General features: G+C 45.1%; 2 protein-coding genes and 1 pseudogene across 2 annotated transcripts in view; 1 reads left to right on the top strand and 2 right to left on the bottom strand.

The window, feature by feature from the left end:
* The window catches only part of LOC137618717 (uncharacterized), a 50,244-nt gene extending 44,676 nt beyond the window's left edge, over positions 1–5,568 (bottom strand). The window contains exons 1-2 of the mRNA XM_068348880.1: positions 5,502–5,568; positions 3,252–3,639 (exon numbers count right to left, since the gene is read on the bottom strand). The gene's annotated coding sequence lies outside the window, so the exon portion shown is untranslated. The remainder of the gene's footprint in view (positions 1–3,251; positions 3,640–5,501) is intronic.
* The window catches only part of LOC137618716 (zinc finger protein OZF-like), a 912,062-nt gene that overhangs the window by 255,952 nt on the left and 635,117 nt on the right, over positions 1–20,993 (bottom strand). The gene's annotated exons all lie outside the window — the stretch shown is intronic.
* The window catches only part of LOC137618715 (zinc finger protein 83 pseudogene), a 637,840-nt pseudogene that overhangs the window by 225,171 nt on the left and 391,676 nt on the right, over positions 1–20,993 (top strand).

Raw genomic sequence — 20,993 nt, forward strand, 5'->3', positions numbered from 1 at the left:
CTCCTCTTTTCCTCTTAAGGGGAGAAGAAGAAGTCATGGTTCCTTGCAGAGGGTTTGCTGGAGCTGTAGGATGCTCCGAAGAGCGGCCAGACAGAGGATTGAATGCCTGTACCACTGCCCTGACCATATTACTGAACCAAGGCTGCTGACTGACTGACGCACTGTCAGACAGATCCCCTGAAAGGAAAGGGACCGAAGGTTCCCTACGAGGAGTCTCTGCTGTAGGTGGGTCCGCCTTAGAGGAAGGCACTTTCGGAATCCTGAACCCTTCTGTAGAGGCCTGTTCCCCTTTCCCTGGTGGACGCACTGAAATGCGTTTGCAGGGTGGGGAACGAGGCGATGCTGAACTGTCAATGTGATGTTCCTGTTGCTGGTCAGTGCGCGAGTGCGCAGGTGAGCGCTGGCGCGTTGGCGAGCGATGGTGCATTGGCGAGCACAAGTGTGCAGGAGAGTGCTGGCACGCAGTAAAGCACTGTGCAGCTTCTTTAGAATGCACAGGAGAGCAAGGGCATGCAGGAGAGCAAGGGCATGTAGGAGAGCGGCGCGCACTAAGACAATGCGCAGGGTGTTGTGCAATCCCCACAGATTGCGCAGGATGTTGCTGGAGAGCAGCTGGAACCTTCGGTACTGGAGAGCACTGGCCAACGCTCTCCCGCACAGGAGAGTGCTGGCGCACGGTAGAGGGCAAGCAAGCGCGAGAGAGTGCTGCCGCGCAGGAGAGCACTGGCACGAGCACAGGAGAGATCTGGCATGCAGGAAAGCCCTGGCACGCAGGAGATCGTTGGCCCGCAGGAGAGCTCTGGCATGCAGGAAAGTGCTGGCATGCAGGAGATCGTTGGCACGCAGGAGAGCTTTGACATGCAGGAAAGTGCTGGCACACAGGAGATCGTTGGCACGCAGGAGAGCTCTGGCATGCAGGAAAGCGCTGGCATGCAGGAGATCGTTGGCGTGCAAGAGAGCTCTCGCATGCAGGAAAGCGCTGGCACGCAGGAGATCGTTGGCGTGCAGGAGAGTTCTGGCATGCAGGAAAGCACTGGCACGCTGGAGATCGTTGGCGTGCAGGAGAGCTCTGGCGCGCATTAGAGCACTGTAGCTGTCGTATAAGACAGCAGAGGCGAGCCTGAGACCGAAGTTGCACGGGCGCGAGCTGAGGTTTAGGCGAGCTCTGTTGCGCCGGAGATCGTAGGTTGGCTGGTGAGCGCTGGCGACCTGGCAAACATTGCTCTCAGTGGCGAGGTTGTGCTGGAAGGTGCTGAGGACGAGCAGGTGAAGGCCCGCACCAAAGCGTTGTAGAGCGCTGACAAGCTGGAGAGCGTGCATGCTGAGTAAAGCATGACAGAGCAGGCTGGCGCTGATGAGATGTTGGTAAGCGCTGGTGCACTGCAGGGCGCTGGCGAGCTGGAGAGCGTTGGCACGCAGCTGCACACTTTGGTAAGCCTAAGGAGACTGTACCGGAGACAGGAATGGTGATGGTAGGTCGGCAGGTCAGCTGGTAGGAAGCACAGGAACAGGGATGTGCCCTTTGGAGGGGCGAACATCCACCGATGGAGATTGTTAACAATCTATAGAAGAGTCCAGGACCAAAGTCCGAGGACTAGCAGCAGCATTGTCAGAAGGTCCAGGAACGAGCGAAGGTCGAGGGCCAGGAGACAACTGAAGTGGAGACTCCTCTGCGAGGGACGGCTACGAAGACGAGGCTGAAGTGCTGAAGTGGCGTCTTTTCCCTGATGGTGAAGGACAACCTCTAAGGTGAAGCGGCGGGTGAGCTCTGCGACGGAGACACCCTCTAGGGGCCCATGGATCAGAAAGCTGGCCATGAGCAGCAGAAGTCCTCCAAAGAGGAGTCTCTATGAAAGAACTTCACTGAGAAAGAGAAACACTCGCAGGAGAGACAGATATAGGAGTAAATTTCCCCCTCGAAGGATGATCAGGAATGGGGGAACCTAAATCGGCAGCAACAGCTGGAGAGTCTGGAGGGGCAGGGGCTGTGGCAGAAACTACAGACGACACCTCTGACACCATGACGTTGATGAGCGCAAGAGGATCTACCTCCAAAGTCGACAACAACAGCTGCACACTTGCACCCCGGAGAATGAGCTGTACTACAGCAAGGAATCTTTGGAGGGCGGACCCGGAAGCCCCAAGGACGACCATGCCTGTAAAACAAAAAACATAGACAAGACCTCACCTGTGGGGAGAAGTGGGGCAGCTTCGCTAGGGGAAGCAACACCATCTTTCGAAGACCGGGGTTGGCTGCAATTGAAAGGGTCTACTGTACATTACTACTCGACGGTCTCTCGGAAGAGGCCGAACGAGTAGGATTTTCGGAGGAAGGTCGCGAGACTGAAGAAGCCGCGTTAGGTTTTTCCCCCTTTGAAGGAACCTTCGAAAGAGAGATATCCCGCATAGACTTCTTCCGTCGTCACCCAAACCTCTCCCACTGAGAGCCAGACCACTCCCGACACTCACTACACTGTGTTACTATCACACCGTTGACCTCTTCAGAAGGGACAAAAGGTGTGGCGATCAGTCTCCACTGCCGACATATAAGTTTCGCAGGGCCGGCCATCAAGTCCAGGGTAGGTGCGCATGGTCGCAGAAGTCAATATACAAACACACTAACACAAAGAAAAAGCACAAAAGAATTCATTAACGGCAAAGGATGAGGAACGGCAATAACCGTATACCATCCGAGCCAAAAGCAAAAGTGAGCTATATCACCGGAGTGTGAGTGGGAGCGGTAGCAAGCTAGCCTCTCTACCCCCGCTAACTAGCGTTATGGGTAGTTAACCCTCGCTAGATTTTAACGGCTCATCATTTCAGCTACGCCAAAAGTAAAACCCCCAAATAAATAGCGTAGGTTTGTATTCCAGTTATGGAACAAATCTGATTAGCAGTAGATATTAGAATACAGTTCAATACAGTACTGTAATGTATTATAAAATAGTGAGGTCTTATTTCTAAAGCTCAGCAAGAAGTTGATAATGATTATAGGTACAGTATCATACAACACTGTATATAGCAATTATTATAAAGGAATTATTAAGCCAGACCTTTAATTGAAAGGCAGAGACTAGAGAATAAGAAAATCTAACGGTCAAGAGGGAAGATAGAAAATGGAAGTAACCTAACCCAAAGGCCACTGAGATCTATGACACGCCTGTTACACATTGGGAACTGTTCTTAATATCAACCCTACTTATATTTCCATTGTATGATATGGTACCCAAAACCCTGATTCCCAAACTCACCAATGAAACATGAGGAGCCTTCAGTGGATGTCCCTTCAGCCAATACCTGTCTGATTCAGTCTTTGGACAAGAGAATTCAACGCAATGGATTCCATTGTTTCTGGATTTATCTGATCCTCTTCATTTCTTCTTTCTATAAATGGCAGAATAAGGAACCATCTGCATCTCCATTGAATACAGTATTGACTTTACTAACACCGAAGAAAACGAGGGGGTCTGGAGTCACAGCAATGATGGAACCCGATAAGATGAGCTGCTATGAGGCTGGATGGCGATTATCTTAGTCACCTTTGTGGTGAGACTCCTGACAATATGACGGGTGTTATCTCCTGCCACAGCAAAGATTAGGACAATCAGCTTGCTACCAGAAGGCGATTACAACGTCTTCCTGAGGAATATAAAAAAGAAATTTACTTTGTGAAAAAATAATATGAAATACTGCATAATGTGCTGTGCATTGAATTCATAATCACATAAAAAACAGCTTAATAAGGAATGAAAATGATAAAACTATGAGGAATAAGAGAGATGTTTGACTCTGCTCAAGGTAACACATTATTGTACTGTCTACCATCTGTCTACAAGCAATGCTCAATGGTAATACAGTATTCATTTTGATATGAGAAAGTCTGAAACATAAGATAAACAAAAATTTTATAGTCTAAGTTGAAATTACTAAGTGAATTATTTTTCAATATAAATCCCAATTGAATAAATGATAATGAAAAATGTACTGTGTTATACAACTATGATTTATTTCCATAAAATCTACTAAACCATTTAGATTTAGTCTTGAATATTGGGTATATCTTGAACGATAGAAAATGGAAGAAAACTTTGGAGTAAAATTGGAAGAAAGAAAAAGGAACAAAATCAGAGTTTGTTAAGTAAAATAGCCCCAGGAATAAACAGACCATAAGTGCTGCGACGCCTAACTGCACTGAGCACAGTATGCCGAAACCAGCATCTCCCCGAAGGAACCATCCTTGAAATTGACCAAAACCTTAACTAACCTAACTCTGAGATTTTGTCCTTAGACTGAGAAGGAGATATTCTATAATATTAATTTGTTTACAATTTGAGGTCATTTCATGGCTGGCCTATGTGTAGGCCAAGACAGGTTCAATGCAGGTCATGACAGAAGGTTTTACCAGTCAAAGAGAAAAAAAAGCCAAGTGCGAGAGATCAGGTTTCTGAGAATCTTTTGTTTCGTGACGAGATTTTGTCAACTTGCAGTCTAAGTTATTGAAAATTCTTATTTGCCTACTTCTGTATAATAGCTGTTTAACATAAAATAAAATTAGTAAAACTAAATGCACAAAAATTCCACAATCATCCTAAAAGTAACATGGGCGCAGACCCCTACTGATGCTGGTAAAAGTTTATTTTTGGTCAGGGAAACATTTCGAACAGAAAATGTATGTTTCCCTGTAGTAATTACGTCATTTAACCAAATTTGACCTTCATTTCAATTGCAACTAAACAGAACAACCAGATCGGCTAACTTCATTTGACACAAAAGTTAGCCTAACTGGTTGTTCTGTTTGGTTGCAATTGAAATGAAGGTCAAATTTGGTTAAATCACGTTAATTACTACAGGAAAACATATTTTCTCTTCAAAATCTTTTACCCTAAATATAAAGGTGGTTCTTCTGCCGTGGGCTCGCTTCGCTGGCCGAAAAATAAAAACCCTAAGCTCCGTATGTACTGGCAAAACTGGTATGTACATACGAACGAACGAACGGGAGCGAATACAACCGATCCGTAGAATGTCAAAATCTAAATGAAAAATATACCATTAGTATAAAATATAGATAATTTGTGCAGTTTTCAATGGATTTATTATACAAGAACATAATATATAGAAGAAAAGGTTTGTTTTACCTTTATATAGCGTTTTCCCCAACCAAAAACCCAAAGTTGGTTTTGACTAAGAAAGGTTTCCCCGACCGAAACTATAATAATATCAACCAACCTGTGACTTAAGAGGGTCTTTTAACCTCATGTTCTTGGGGTCCTGAGGTTAAATCTATCCCATAGGCACAATTTATATGGGAAACTCTGTCTATTAATATAAGGATAAAACGTCTCTATGGATTAAATATCCTACAGGATATGGGATATGGGGAGGCCACCCACAGACCTATATAATGGCCTTATACAATAACAATACCCTTTATATGATGACAAGATTACATTGATTATACTAATTATATTCTAAAGCAACATTAAATTAGCAATGTAACTTACTTTAGATTATATTACATAAGAAAAACGAAGCCATTTTTCCTTCGAATGACAACAAATTCTCGATTTCTGGTTATTAAAGAAAACGGGTTATTTAAGAAAACAGGTTATTATGAAATTCAGGAATCATGGTAGACTTCGATATATCTACATTTAGGTTTCAATTCGTGAATTTTGCATTTTTATTGATTTAAGTGTACCATATTTTAAATATATTATAAATATAGATTATTTCTATCAATATACAAATCTTCAAGCCACTAGGTCCATGAAATAATCTCGTTTTTCAAGATTTTTTTTACATTAGACAAAATTCTTTCTTATGCTTCAAATCACTTAAAAAAAGATCCTATATGTTAATAAAATATTTATGATTGTTAAATAAAAACAACCAGATACAAAAAGCCTTTAATATACTAGAATTAATAATGAATAAACGAAATATAACGTCTACACATCATGTAGTTTATAGCAATTTTCCCCCAACAATAATTGTACTTGAAGTAACACTAAGTGTTTTTAACCAGAGTTTGCAACATTGCATTAACAAAACTTGCATTGAATAAGAGCGAGTTTTCTTCTTCTTGGAGGAAATGTCTGTGAAAACAATATCTATCAATAATCAGATTTCATATATAAATTTTGAAGAAAATAGCTACCTTTTGCAAACTCACTTACTTTGCATATTTAAGAAGAATTAATGTTATTATCATAATTGCTTTCCAATAGCCGTTAGGTAAAGCCAGACTTTTATTAACATTAACAGAAATTGCCCCAAGATTAATTGCTTCATTAAATCAAATGTATCAATACATCATTTCTAATACAAACGATATTTAGTGCATGATTGAGATTTTGAAATGAATCTGTACTAAATTAAGGGTTTCAAAAATGATCTAGGCCTATTAGATAAATGTCCAACAAGATATTTGAAGATGTCTTTGTTTCTCTATTGAAATATGTCTTACCCAGAGACACGAATACAGGAATGGGCGAAGAGGAATGAACACATAAGTAAAGGTCATGAAAATTATTAAGAATTTTGGACATAGAAGTGTGAAAGGTGAATGGTAAGGAAAGGGTAGCGAAAGTTTCAACTGATTCTTTCTCATTAAACAGAGAAGAGAGAAGTTTGAAAGCAAATAAATATGTATGTGGAATGCATAGAGAAAATGTTGATTGAATAATATATAGATAACTAATATAGAGATCTTTGGAAATTCACAAAACAGAAAATAAGTTGAGATTAATTGAAAGATTTATGATGGAAACAAAGTGTGTCTACGTAGGCCTATTGGAATATTGTAGAAATGAAAGTGGAGATGAGAAAAATGTGTGTTATTGGATTATCTGCATTTCTTTTGTTCAACATCTTTGTGGATGGAGTGATGGGAGATCTCTGAGAGAAGACACAGGATGATGGAACAGAGTCAGTTGTGGGATAAGGAAATGAATGGTGAATATGAAGAGAGGGCTGGTTGGTGATTGCAAAGGATAGTGGTGATTGGGGACAGTGAAAAGCAATTGAAGAAACTGGTGAAAGAGATTAAAAGCATTTTCAAAGTGGGAATTTTAGAGCAACTTTGAGCAAGGGGACAGAAATTAAAGTATGTAAAAAGAGATGGACGAGGAATCAAATAATTTTATTTATATATTTAGTTAGGACTAGTGCGATGTGGGATACTCTACTTAGGAATGTTATAAGATAGACAGATCTTGTAGGTCCTGTAGGGCACAGGGCTCCCCTGTGTGATAGGATCAGGGAATCAAACCTTAAATTGAAGTAAAGTAAGTACAACGGATGATAGAAAGATGACAAAGGAGGTAAGTTGGAGAAACAGTTAAAGTCAGAAAAGCAGCCGGATGTGTGCAAGAGACTGCTACGATACTCAAGTTGTAATGAACCCCAGACTGGAATGTACAGAGGCAGAGTTGAACCCACTTTACTTTAGAGAAGTTAAGTGTGGATGTTGAATGGGATGAAAGAAAAAAGGTTGAAGCTGTCGATATGAAGTTTGCATAACATATGAGAGGTAAGAATGAATTTGACGAAAATTTCAGAAAAAGGTAAAGGGTTGAGTGAAGGTGACAGTATTGATCAGAACATTGGGAAGTGACACTGAGGGACTTGAAGGAAAGGTTTGAAGGACCCACAGCAGATGTGCAGGAAGTACTAGAAGAGCCCTTGCAAGATGGAGGTGCATAATGGGCCAGTGTCTGTCTCTGTAGGTATTTGATGTGCTGTTGGTGAGGTTTCTGTGTAGGTGTGTGAAGTGGATGTTCTACTGCACAGGAGGCTTATCCTTGATTTATCTCTTAGAAAATGAATGTGGCAGTGACAGTTGTCTTCTTTTCCCTGAGACAGCCACCACTTAAAAGAAATGACTACTGTACATTCATGTGTGTTCATGAAATGATGTTGGTACATCTGCTTACCTTTCATTTCCTCACATTTTTTCATTTAATTTACTGACGAAATCGTAAAATTCGTTAATTTCACAATATTTTTCTTATTTTGTCGATTTTTATGTTAATTCTTGACATCCCTTTTATCACATATCTGTTCTCTCTTTATAAAACTTCGAACAATGACAACAAAACACTTTCCAGGGTCTTAAAACTGGCTATTATATTGACGTATATTTGCTATAAAAGGAAACCATCTTGCCTCCCGTTAAGGCGTTGGCGACGCTGACATGGAAGGCGTCGGTTTGATGACGTCATCGAAACCAAAGCTCTATTGACTGAGGTCACGTGAGAGAGAGCGACTCCCATTACAAGATGACTTCAGGTTTCTTTAAACGTAAACAAAACACCTAAACTCTTCTTCTTACTAAATTAAGTGTGATTAAAATCATATTCTTTTCAATGTTTCTGAACTATTTGAATTGTTATTTTTAATTATGTTATCATGTATATTTACTTATATTTATCCAGAATTATACCATGGTGCTAAATAAGAGTTTATCTATGAGGCCCACAGGACCCTACCTTAAGTCCAAAGTTAGTTTTCTCCTACATTCATTTAATAGATCTTGAATAAGTAGACAGAGTCTAGAAGCCCCTACTAGATCCTTTATGCCATTTAATGCATTAAATGATTTACCAACTGGTCCAATCAGTTTATCTTGCTTAATCTTGACTAACTTCCCTAGGTACCATTCGGTCCACAACCTTAGAGCCATTGTTTAGTTTAGATCGTCTACCTTCCCCATTGCTCACAGTCATTACAGAAATAGTAAATACAGTTCACCACAATTCACACTTACCCTCCATTACTGTGTCCTTAGATTTGGCCTCACAATCAAGTAGTTTACATCACTAGTATAGGCCATACAATAAGGTAGGCTTCACCTCTAGGGAAGATTTTAAGCTCACAGGAATTTTCAGGTTTTGGTATTATAGAAACCCAAATAAAGGAGCAATTTTTCTTTAAGTCAGGTGTGGGGAATAAGTAAATACAACAATGCCTCTTCACTGTCAATACAGAACATGTGGGATGACACTATTATCATTACCAAAGGATCTTTGCAGCAACCTTTTGCCCTATAGTGGCACCAATGTTGTCAGATACATTGACATCAATTTCAAAATGTTGTACAATCACTTGAGAGAGAGAGAGAGAGAGAGAGAGAGAGAGAGAGAGAGAGAGAGAGAGAGAGAGAGAGAGAGAGAGAGAGAGAGAGAGAGAGACAGTTGTACAACCACTCGAGGCACAGAGGGGGGGGGGGTTTGGAAGGAAGAGTCTGTGATCCCATAACCCTTCTTTCTTGACCCTATAGCAGAAAGGTCATTGATGATTTTTGCTCTACATTTTTCACTTACAAGTGTGAGATAATTATATCTATAATACACTGGCTGTGTATGTAGGTATAAATTAATATAAATATGGTGAGGAATTTCGTGTGTGTCCTGGACTTCTAATCTTGTGGTCTGGCAAGCCTAAGCAAGAGTAACATTTAAATCAAGTTGAATCAAATGAGCTCGATGCGTTTATGCATAGCCAAGTGCTAAACTGAGCAAAAGTCTGGGCATTAACTTATTATTCCTGAAATTAGGCTCAGGGAGTTATGATCTTACCTCTCCGTTTACTTGTTTTTTTCGAGAGCTTTTCTTGTCAATTTAAATTTCACAAATGCATTTTTTCAATTCAAAGTCATCTCCATATGTGATGATATATTCACAATAACTCCGATAAGAATGGTTTTCTTCTTGGCTAAGTAGAATCATGACTGTTTAGGTTTATACATGATGATAGACAAATTGCAACACAATAGCAACATATCTGGTGCCGTGATGGGCAACAGAAAGTTCTCGCCCCTTTTCAACTGCCAAACTTTCCCTCTGGATCAAACAAGTGATTACGCAAAAGGCAGCGCCAATTTTAGAATAGATTTACCACCAAAAACACAATAATTCCTTTTCATTTAGAGGTTTAAAGGCTACTCGTGAACGACAGAGGCAAGGGACACTGACATTACCTTATCAAGCAGGACAATGCCCTAGAGACTGACCCTATATACATGTGATCAGTGTCCAAGCCCCCTCTCCCCCAAAGCTAGGACCAAGGAGGGCCAGGCAATGGCTGCTGATGGCTCAGCAGATAGACCTATAGGCTCCCCCATATGCCTCATCCTTATTTTACAAGGATGGTGAGGTTGCAGCAGCCAATAAAACTAACGAGTCTGAGCAGGACTCAAACCCCAGACTGGTGTTCACCAGTCAGCGGCGTTATTACATAAGCCACCATAACTGATGTACTTTTAATCCATTAAACCCTTAAGAGGTTGAGGCATGATTTCTATGATAGGTACAAAGCTCTGATCTGTGTCTAAACAAAACTTGGCTGTCTGTCCAAGGGAAGGTCCAAATGGTTGGGCCATAAAACCCAATGTTACGTTGACTCTGGGAAGACTCTTCAACACCATAGATGCAAATGGGGAAACACTTGACAATTGACTTGTTTAGCTGAAAGTAAAAAAAAAGATTGACAACAGAATGGAGTAAAGAACTTATGATAATGTCTACAGTGCAATGCTTGAGGAGAACAGTCATCAACCCCTTCTGACTATATTGATAGACTCTGGACCATATAGCTTGGTAATGGGACCATAGAAGTCATTCAGTTTCCCTAGAGGGAAAATTCAGTAGAAGAAATGAACAAGACCACAAGATGGATGAAATGAAGTCTGAGCAATGAATGGAATACGACACAAAGAATTAATAAAGTCAAGTCAGAAGAGAGTTTTGCTAAAACATTAACAAAACTGTAAATTATTGATTAAAGATGTATAAACTAATCTCTTGGGACAAACTACCTTCAAATATAATTTCGTCTATTGAACCTCCCTTCCCTGAAACAGGACCCAAAAGAAGTGCCAAAACAGATTGAAATAAAACCTCAACTTCTGCCAAGTGATCATGTTCCTTCTGCAACTCTTCGACACAAGATAATTAAACGAAAGGCCCCACTGAAGACTGATTGTAAGAAACCAATTTCACAACAACTTAGAATATCTCAAAATTTGCCCCAAACTCTTAACAACCAACATAAGTCTGATTTGCCTCAAAATATTTTCTTGTCAAAACTAAAGATTGGAAAATTTCGATCAATACAAAACATTTCTTAAAAGTTAATTTCCCCATTTCACAGATACAGAACAATTTTGACTACTGTTCCTTGAAACTCGAAAGGCAACTGTGAAGTCAGAATTGAAAATTTTTAAAATATAGAAAAACAAAAGCTAATGCTAAATACTCTTGGTTAACATTGACCAATGGTAATAAGTGTCTCATTGGAGAAAAAAAACTGCAAAAAGTTGGAGTTTTTGACAAAGTAGTTACATAAATAACCAGGGGAGCGCAATATAATACAAACATAGCTGGAAGGAAAAACTACTTGGTTGAGCGGCTCACTTGCATCAAGCGTTCAGTTCAGCGCATTATGGCATGGCAGAGAGAGAATAAAGAAGAAAACAAACAGCCGGACATTGTCACTTCTCATTCTACTCTTGGACAAGATGCTTTTCATCTCATGTGGTACATAGGCTTGATACACAACCACAGATCCTAAAGATAGTCTGGCTTTTCCAGACTCCAGAATTTATCTGGAATATCACTCACAGAAACATCCCAAGTAGAAGCTGCCAATGAGGAACTTCCATCAGGACGACATGGCTCCGGCCCAAAAATGCTGCTAATAAGATTAAACGGGATCAAATATCGTCAAGATATCTCAGAAGATGAGTCCAGTTCAAATGGATGCAAGATGAGGCGAATGTGAACACATGGGGAACAGTAGACAGCACAAAGCACAAAACTTTGAGCTGGTACACAAATCCAACGAGAACTAAGCAGAGGGGCTTTCTGTCGGACAAATGGATTAGTATTTGAAAATATATGTCCTTGAGGTCTCCATACCTGCACTTAATGTCTCTATCTTGAACAAATTTTCCAGAACCACCTTATTCAAATGAGAAAGGTCAATGACTGGTCTTCATCCTACAGTCGACTTCTCTACATGGAACAGCTGACTAGAATCATGAACAACAGAAACTTGACTACAAAAGACACAAAGATGAAAGAGATCCATTTCTGGTTTTCTAATGTACTGGCCGCAATTCAGACCAGATTTACCAGAGCACAGCATCATGTATGCCCGTAGAGTCTACATCCAAAACTGCCAAGAACAATCACTCTGAAAAGAGAAAGAAAAACTAACTGCCAGGTCAAAAGCAGCAGAGAAATCCGACCATACTGATCTGTGGTTAAAGTCATAGCGAGGGTTGCTCTACCTGGCAAGTGGGCGGAGCCTAGCCACCATCCGATAGGCATTGAGTTTATGCAAAACTGGTTGACACAATCCTTGAAAAAACTTGATACATTTCAAAATATTTAACTAAATGTTTTCACAAAATGAATAATCTACAAAGAGTGGTTCATAAATTTAATGACTAAGTCAACAGATTCTTGATAACACAAAAGATTAAACCATTCAAAGTTTAAGCAAAATCTCTCAAATGAAAGGAAAAGCTTTCACTTTTGGCACCATAATCAAGGCTTGCTAGAGATTGAATAACGTCGTGAGGAGGTGAAAGATTGCTTGCATTAAGCAAACTCTTAGGTGAAAGGCTAGCTTTCACCTCTGACACCACTGGCCACTCAGATAGCTGCCAGGTTCTCCCAGTAACTCTGAAGAGCCAGAGCGCTCTCGCGTTGGAACGTGAGAATGCTTCTGAGCTGCCTGGATACAAGAACTACCTGGCTAGGACAGCAAGTTATATTAGCGACTGCATCTGCTGAGATCCCCGAAGGGTCAGCACTCAGCAGGCTCAGAGGGAGAAAAAGGCAAATATATCTCTCAAGCGAAAGACTAACTTCCACTTTAGTGGCAGAGAGCAAAGCTTAGCGGTTTGATTGCTGACCAAGTCAGGCGATTGGTCGCAGAGCAACTGCTTCCAATAAGTGAGGCTGAAACGTTGAATCAACAACACTCGCTAGGATGAAAGTTGCTCGTGTGCATCCACCAATAGATCAGCATATACAGAACAGATGGAACAGACTTCCTCTCTAGGGTATTTTTTATCCAAGACTTCAAAGAAGTCTAACTCCATGGCAGTAAAGGTAAGCATATGGGGGTGAACTTGAATGTCATTGTCCCTGTTTCTTCTTCTGAGACTTGAGCAGGATAATGCCCAGTATGTCCCACTCAGGGCCAAGGCCAGTGTTGGAATGCATAGGGTACCTGGGGGGTTACAACAGAAGGTACTTGGGTCACAAGTTTAGCCCCTGTGACTTCAGAGCTTCATGGCTCATGCTCTTCTTCTTCTTTGAATATTCATTTGTTAACTGCCAATGTTTAAGATTTAGAAGTAAATATCTCAAATTCTAAATACTTTCTGTCTTGAGACATGACAAATTCGTAGATAATTTGTATTTTTCCTCACTGTACAAACCTTATCTATTTAATAGGGGTATTACTTTCAGCGTAGCTGAAATGACGAGCCATTAAAATTTAACGAGGGTTTACTACCCACACCGCTAGTTAGCGGGGGTAGGGGAGGGTAGCTTGCTAACCGCCCCCCCCCCAACCACACCTGTTTTTGAACTCACTTTGCTTGGAGGTAGGACTTCAAGGGGGATAGGGCTGGCGGGCAAGTTTGGTTAAATAGCTAAGGTTTGTATAGTTAGGAAAAATACAAATTATCTACGAATTTGTCATTTGTTCCGTAACTGGAATACAAACCACGCTATTTAATAGGGGTGACTCACCCATTAGGATGGGTGGACGTCCCAGCCAGTACTGGCTTTTGGCTTTGCCCGGGGCTCATTATTTGAGCGCGTAAGCACCCAAGAAATAAGGAGTCCCTGCACCTCGCTAGAATCTTGCTACGCAAGGACAACGGCATACGCAAGCTGTGTGTGAAGGTATGAAGTGTGACTCGTCCTAAAAAGTTGTTTTGAAGTTCTTTAGATGGAAACTTGTAGACTAGGACTTTCCCAATACCACCTCGTCAGGGTATAGGGACGTAACAGTATTAACTTAATACTAGGAACACAAGGGAGCATGGTTTACCTGCAGTGGTTTGAGGTCAGCTATGCAGAGAACCCAGGATGCTGCTTTCCCCAAGAAAGGGGAGAATGAAGAAAAGAATAAGGGCAAGTCAAACCTTTACATTCATGCAGACTAAAGCCGGGTAACAATGCCCTCAACCTTCTGCTACTTTTCCAATAAGGAGCTTGAGGTTTTAAACCAGCTGTTGTGCAGCCACCACAGGGCCGATAGAGAACGTATCGAGCCTCCTGTGGGTCACGTTTTGCAGGTAGTAGGCTGTGAACGTAGTTTGATTCTTCCACACCCCCGCTTGAAGGACCTGCTTCACAGAGAAATTTCTTTTAAAGGCCAGGGATGTAGCTATGCCCCTGACATCATGTGCTCTAGGGCGACGTGACGGAGGAGGATCTGGATTCAAGGCCAGATGAATGACCCTACGAATCCATGCAGAGATGGTGTTCTTGGCGACCCTCCTCTTAGTCCTCCTTGTGCTTACGAATAATGCTGGCACATGAGGACGGATTGCAGCTGTTCTTTTGAGGTATAGCCTCAAACTCGTTACTGGGCATAGTAAGAGATGGTCTGGGTCTTCTGTTACAGAGCGGAGACTAGAAATCTGGAAGGAGTCGAATCGAGGATCCGCTTCTCCAGGATTTTGAGTCTTAGCAATAAACTCAGGGACGAAGCTGAACGTTACCTCCCCCCATCCCCTTGAATGGGCGATGTCATACGAGAGACCATGAAGTTCACTAACACGCTTAGCCGAAGCCAAAGCTTGCAGGAACACCATCTTCCAGGTTAGGTGGCCATCTGATACCTGGCGTGATGGTTCATGGGGAGGTCTCTTAAGAGACCTGAGAACTCGAACCACGTTCCATGGAGGAGGTCTCACTTCCAACTGAGGGCAGGTAAGTTCATAACTACGTATGAGTAGAGAAAGTTCTAGCGATGAAGAAATGTCCATTCCTTCCAGCCTGAAAGCTAGACTTAAGGCTGAGCGATAGCCTTTCACTGCCGAGACTGAGAGGCGCATTTCTTCCCGTAAATACACGAGGAACTCCGCTATTGTTGGAATAGTGGCCTCAAGTGGAGAAACCCCTTCCACGACACCAACCACAGAAGACTTTCCACTTTGCCTGGTAGACTGCTGCGGATGACTTTCGCAGATGTCCAGACATCCTGACACCAACTTGTTGCGAAAATCCTCTCTGAGAGAGATGCTGGATAGTCTCCAGGCGTGAAGTCGTAGCGAAGCTATGGCTTTGTGGAAGATGTTGGTATGTGGTTGCTTGAGCAGATTGTGCCATGGAGGGAGTTCTCTTGGTAGCTCCGTTAGGAGTTGCGGAAGGTCCGGCCAACCATTCTGCGTGATGCCATAGCGGAGCTATGAGGGTCATTGAAAGATTGACTGATGTTCTGGTCTTGTTGAGCATCCTCCTCATCAGACAGAATGGGGGAAAGGCGCACACGTCGATGTTGTCCCACCGTTGTTGGAAAGCATCTTGCCAGAGAGCCTTGGGGTCTGGGACTGGGAAGAAGTACAGCGGGAGCCTGAAGTTCAGGGCTGTTGCGAACAGATCCACAGTTGGAGAAACCCACAAAGTCAGGACTTTGTTGGCTACTAGATGATCCTAAGACCACTCGGTACTCACTATCTGAGACGTTCTACTCAGATTGTCAGCGAGCACATTCCTTTTGCCTGGAATGAAGCGTGCCGATAGCGGTATCGAGTGGATTTCGGCCCATCTTAGTATCTCTACTGCTAGATGGGATAGTTGCTGCGAAAAAGTACCTACTTGTTTGTTGATGTAAGCCACTACTGTGGTGTTGTCGCTCATCACCACTACAGAGTGACCCGCCAGGTATTGTTGGAACTGTTGAAGGGCCAGGAAGACGGCCTTCATCTCTAGCAGATTTATATGGAGATACTTTTCTGACTCTGACCACAGGCCTGAGGTTGTGTGGTGCAGTACGTGGGCCCCCCACCGTTTCTTTGAAGCGTCCAAAAGCAGCATCAAATACGTGGGGAGGACGAGAAGGTCCACTCCTTTTCGTAGGTTCTCGTCTGCCACCCCCCATTGGAAGTCCGTCAGTTCCGCAGGTTCCATAGGGATCAGGACGTCCGGGGAATCGTAACCTTGATTCCACCGGGACTTGAGTCGCCACTGGAGGGATCTCATCCTGAAGCGACCGTTGGGAACTAGACGAGCCAATGATGAAAGGTGAACGAGGAGACGTAACCACGATTGGGCTGAAAGTTCTTCTCGTCTGAGGAAAGGGCTTGCGACCTTCCTCAGCCTTGCTATTTTGTCGTCTGATGGGAAGGCTTTGAGTGGGAAGCAGTGAGGACTTCTCAAGATTTACCAGGATCCCTAGATCCTGGCAAAGTCTCAGAAGTTTGTCCCGGTGTTGAAGAAGGGATGACACCGAATCTGCTAGGATTAACCAGTCGTCCAGATAATGAAGGAGACGGATGCCAATCCTATGTGCCCACGAAGATATTAAGGTGAATACTCTGGTGAAAACCTGTGGTGCTGTGGAACGACCGAAGCACAGCACCTTGAACTGGTACTCTTTGTTGTCTAGGCTGAATCTTAAGTACTTCCTTGAAGACGGATAGACTGGGATCTGGAAGTACACATCTTTTAGGTCCAGTGTACACATGAAGTCTTGCGGTCTCACTGCTAGTCTGACCATGTTCGCCGTCTCCATGCTGAACGGAGTTTGTTCCATGCTGAACGGAGTTTGTTTGACAAACTTGTTCAGAGCTGAGAGGTCGATAACTGGTCTCCAGCCTCCAGATGCCTTCTTTACAAGAAAGAGTCGAATGAAGAAGCCTGGAGACCCGTCAAGGACCTCTTGGAGAGCACCCTTCTTCAACAGGGTCTGGAATTCTGCCCGAAGGGCTTGCCCCCTTGCCGATCCTATGGCAAGGGAGCTCAATGACACTGGATTCGTCGTCAGGGGAGGTAGAGATGTTGTGAACGGGACGCGATATCCCTGACTGATTACGGAAATCATCCAGGAATCAGCCCCGAGTTGCTGCCACCTGCCTGAGCAACTTTGTAGGCATCCCCCCACTGGTGGACATGCAGGGGGACTGCCAATCCTAGCGTTTGCGGCCTCGGCTGCTCGCTTTAGGATTTTTACCTCCCCTGGAGGACTTTTTACCTTTCCTATCCTTGACAGGAAAGGGCTTAGACACCACTGTCTTCGCTGCTGTCGTTAATTTTGCGGTCTTGGTCGGACGGGACTGCTGGGGTGCTGGAGGCTTATAGGGCTTAGATGTCAAAGCCCTATGAAGGAGGGAGTCTTGGTGAGACTTCCTCCACCTCTCAACAGCCTGTTCCACATCCTTAGACTCAAACAGGATCGTTCCTTCTAAAGAAGAATGCCTGAGCCTATTGATCTCGGTGCTAGGGATCTTCTGATGGAATCTCTCAGCCACCGCATCCCGACATTTCAGGATGGTGTTTGCCCACAAGTTCGAGACTTGGTGGGCCAGAAACTCAATCGTGCGAGTGCCTGAGAGAAGGAACGTCTCCATAGCTTTCCTGGTACGTTCCTTGGAGAAATCCTCAGAGCGTATCAGGATACCTTAGGTCCCTAACTAGATGTCAACGTGGCTTCCATATCACATTTCGCAACCTTTTCCTGGTTAAGGATCTCGGTTGCCGAGAACGAGACCTGCCAGTTGGAGAGTCTCTCAAGAGGGACTCCCCTGGTAAGCTCTTCCAACGAATGGTGGAGAGAAAGAGCTAAACAAGGTTCCTCCAAGATCTCAAAGTACCTCCTCTGCTGTACCCGAGGAGGTGGGAGAAGCTTGTTGCCGGCACTGGAACGGTTGGAGGAGGACAACTCGGAGAGCTGTACAGCGATCTCGTCCTTGGTACTCTTAACCCCCTGAGACCAGGGCAGAGCCGCACTGGTCTTAGATGGTTTTTGAGTACCGTATACGCGGTCCAAGACCGTGTCCTTGCCCCCTCGAGGAGGGATCTCTGGGTCGGAAAACCCATTGAGAGCCCTCATTAGAGTCAGAACTGGCCAAAACGCATGTTCTGACTCTTGCTGGTCTGCTCCTGACGTTGGACTTGCAGCGAAGTCTCCTGTCCCCAAAGGCTCTTCTTGGGGAGAGTCGCGGACGTTCTCCGAGTGGCTAGTTGGCTCCGTCCTTGGTGTTGTAGAGGACTTTGGTAGAGTCTTCGAGTCCTTCGACTCCTTCCTGAGAAGGATGTAGGACTCCAACATAGAAGATGGCAAGTTCTTTCCAGCCCCCACTTGGGAAGACTTCTCAGCGCGAGGAGGGGTTTCCCTCATTGGTGCGATGGGGGAAAGTCTCACCTCACATGATTCCCCTGAGGAAGGGAAGTACTCGTCCGACAGGGAAGGAGAGAAAGTCTGGGGGATGAAGGAACCTGCCTCGAAGGCTTGCGTGGAGTCAACTTAGCCCTTGGAGAAGTTACCGCGTCCGGAACTCCTCTTTTTCTCTTCAGAGGGGTAGAGACAGCCAAGGATCTGTGCCCTAATTCAGAGAAAACAGGTTTAAACGCCTGTATAACTGCTCTGATTAGTGCACCGAACCAAGGTTGTTGACTGACAGACGCGCTGTCAGACACCCCCTTTGAAGGGACAGGGATAAAAGGATCCCTGGGAGGAATTCCCATAGGTGGGTTTGCTTGAAAAGGAATAGGGATCCTGGACCCCTCTGGATGTTTCCTTCCGCCGCAATACGCGCTGTTATGCGTTTGCGGGGAGGGGAATGAGGCGATGGTGAAATTGCCGTGCGTTGTCCAGCAGCCTCGCGAGCGGGAGGATATTGATGCTCGTGCGATGAAGAATACCAGTTGTCGCCCGTGGGAGACAGCTGGTGCGCGTGTGGGTGCACGGGCAACTGCGAGAGTGCGCGGGAGACTGATGGCGCACAGGAGCGCACGCGGGAGACTGTGGGTGCACAGGCGAGCACGCGGGAGAATATTCACCCGCGCGTGGGCGCGCAGGATCAGGGCATTGAATGCGCAGGCACGCAGGCGAGAGTTCGCGTGCCCCTGAAGAAGCCGTAGGGGGAGCGCGCGCAAGAGAGATACCCCTGGCGCGCGAGCGCGCAGTTGATGCCAGTGCTGCTGGTGGGAGTGCATCTTGTGGGCGCGCAAGTGCAGGAGAGGATGGGCGAGGGCGCACGCGCGTATCTTCGTGGACGCGAGCAGGAGACTGCGCGTGTCGGCGCGATGGCGAGCTGGAGAAAGCTGGCGCGTAGGTGAGTGCTGGTGCGTTGGAGAGTGATGGCGCGTGGGAGAAGTCAGTATAGAATTCCCAACAGCGCCCAGATCCGAAGATCGTGGGCGCGCAGGAGAGATGACTGCTGCGAGTGGGCGCTGGGGCGCGGGAGAGCGCTGGCGCATTGGAGAGCCCTGGCACGTTGGAGAGCGCTGGCGCATAGGAGAACACTGGCGCGCAGGAGGTTGATGGCGCACTGACGCGCAGGAGCGCACTGACACGCAGGAGCGCACTGACGCGCAGGAGGTTGATGGCGTGCTGATGCGCAGGAGCGCGCAGGAGAGCACTGACGCGCAGGTTAGGGATGGTGCATAGCTGGCCGTGGGCGCGCTTGCTCAGGCAAAGCCTGGCGCGCAGGAGAACATGGGTGCGTATGCTCTACTTTACTGGCATAATGCGTGAGGGAAGTATGCGTGCGTTGGCGAATACGCCCTTGATGCCCTGTATTAGGGTTAGAAGATGATGCCTGATGAGCGTGGAGGTCAGGTTTCGTCGGCGCGTAGCGCGCATCAGCACTCAGGAATGGTGACGGCAGGTCTGACGGGTGGAAGGTTGACGCGTTGTTTGAAAGGACGACCTTCCACTGAAGGGGATCGCGAACGATCCGCTGAGAGATCCAGGACCAAAGCAAGAACAGTCAGTGATCGTTGATGAGGCTCCTCTGCGGGGGACTGCAACGAAGATGTAGAACCAAAGAGGCGCCTACTCGCCGCAGGTGAAGGAAGGCCTCTTTGGCTAAGAGGAAGGCAACCCTTGCAACGAATACCCCCTCTGGGAGGTGTGGGATCAGCAAGCTGACCTTCTGCAGTCCTCCGAAGCGGAGTCTCAGTAAGTGAACTTCCCCGAGGGGCAGAAACACTAGCAGGAGAGACTGTTGGACTTAGTTTCTCACTCGTTGGTTGAACAGGAACGGGAGAAACTAAGCCTTCAGCTACTGTGGGGTTTGAAGAGGCAGAGGTAGTAGGAGATACAGCATTGGATAACTCTGACACCACAATGTCGACAATCGACAGAGGATCAACTTCTGCCGGAGGCGGCGATTGCTTGACAGCGGCACCCAATCAGATGTAGTCAAGTAAGACTTCCTTGGAGGGCGAACCCTCAAGCCCCAAGGAAGACCAAAGCCGGAAAAGAGGGATTAGTGACAAATCCTCCCCCGGGGGGAGAGGTGGAGCTGCCTCGGTAGGGGAGGCAACGCCATCTCTCGAACTCCGAGCTTGGAAAACAGTAAAACGGTCTATGCTACCACTCGATGGTCTCTCGAAAGAGACCGACCGAGTGGGAGCTTCGGAGGAGGTTTGAGCAACGGAAGAAGAGGCCTTGGGTTTTTCTCCTTTCAAAGAAACCTTCGAAGGAGAAATATCCCGTTTGGACTTCTTCCGTCGCCGTGAAAACCTCTCCCACTGGGAGGTAGACCACTCCCTGCATTCACTACACTTATTATCACTGTTACACCGTTGACCTCCACAAGAAGGGCAAAGGGCGTGAGGGTCTGTCTCGACCGCCGACATGAATGTTCCACAGGGGCGGTCGGGTAATCCAGGGCAGGTGCACATAATAGCAGAGGCCAACTTCACACACAAATGTCAAAAAGAGACAGCAAAAAAAGCATTAATGGCTGCCATTGAGCGGCAAGGATGACAGTGGACACGTCCGACTACCATCCG

Source organism: Palaemon carinicauda, chromosome 25 (genome assembly GCF_036898095.1).
Source record: "Palaemon carinicauda isolate YSFRI2023 chromosome 25, ASM3689809v2, whole genome shotgun sequence".
Classification (NCBI taxonomy): Eukaryota; Metazoa; Arthropoda; class Malacostraca; order Decapoda; family Palaemonidae; genus Palaemon; species Palaemon carinicauda.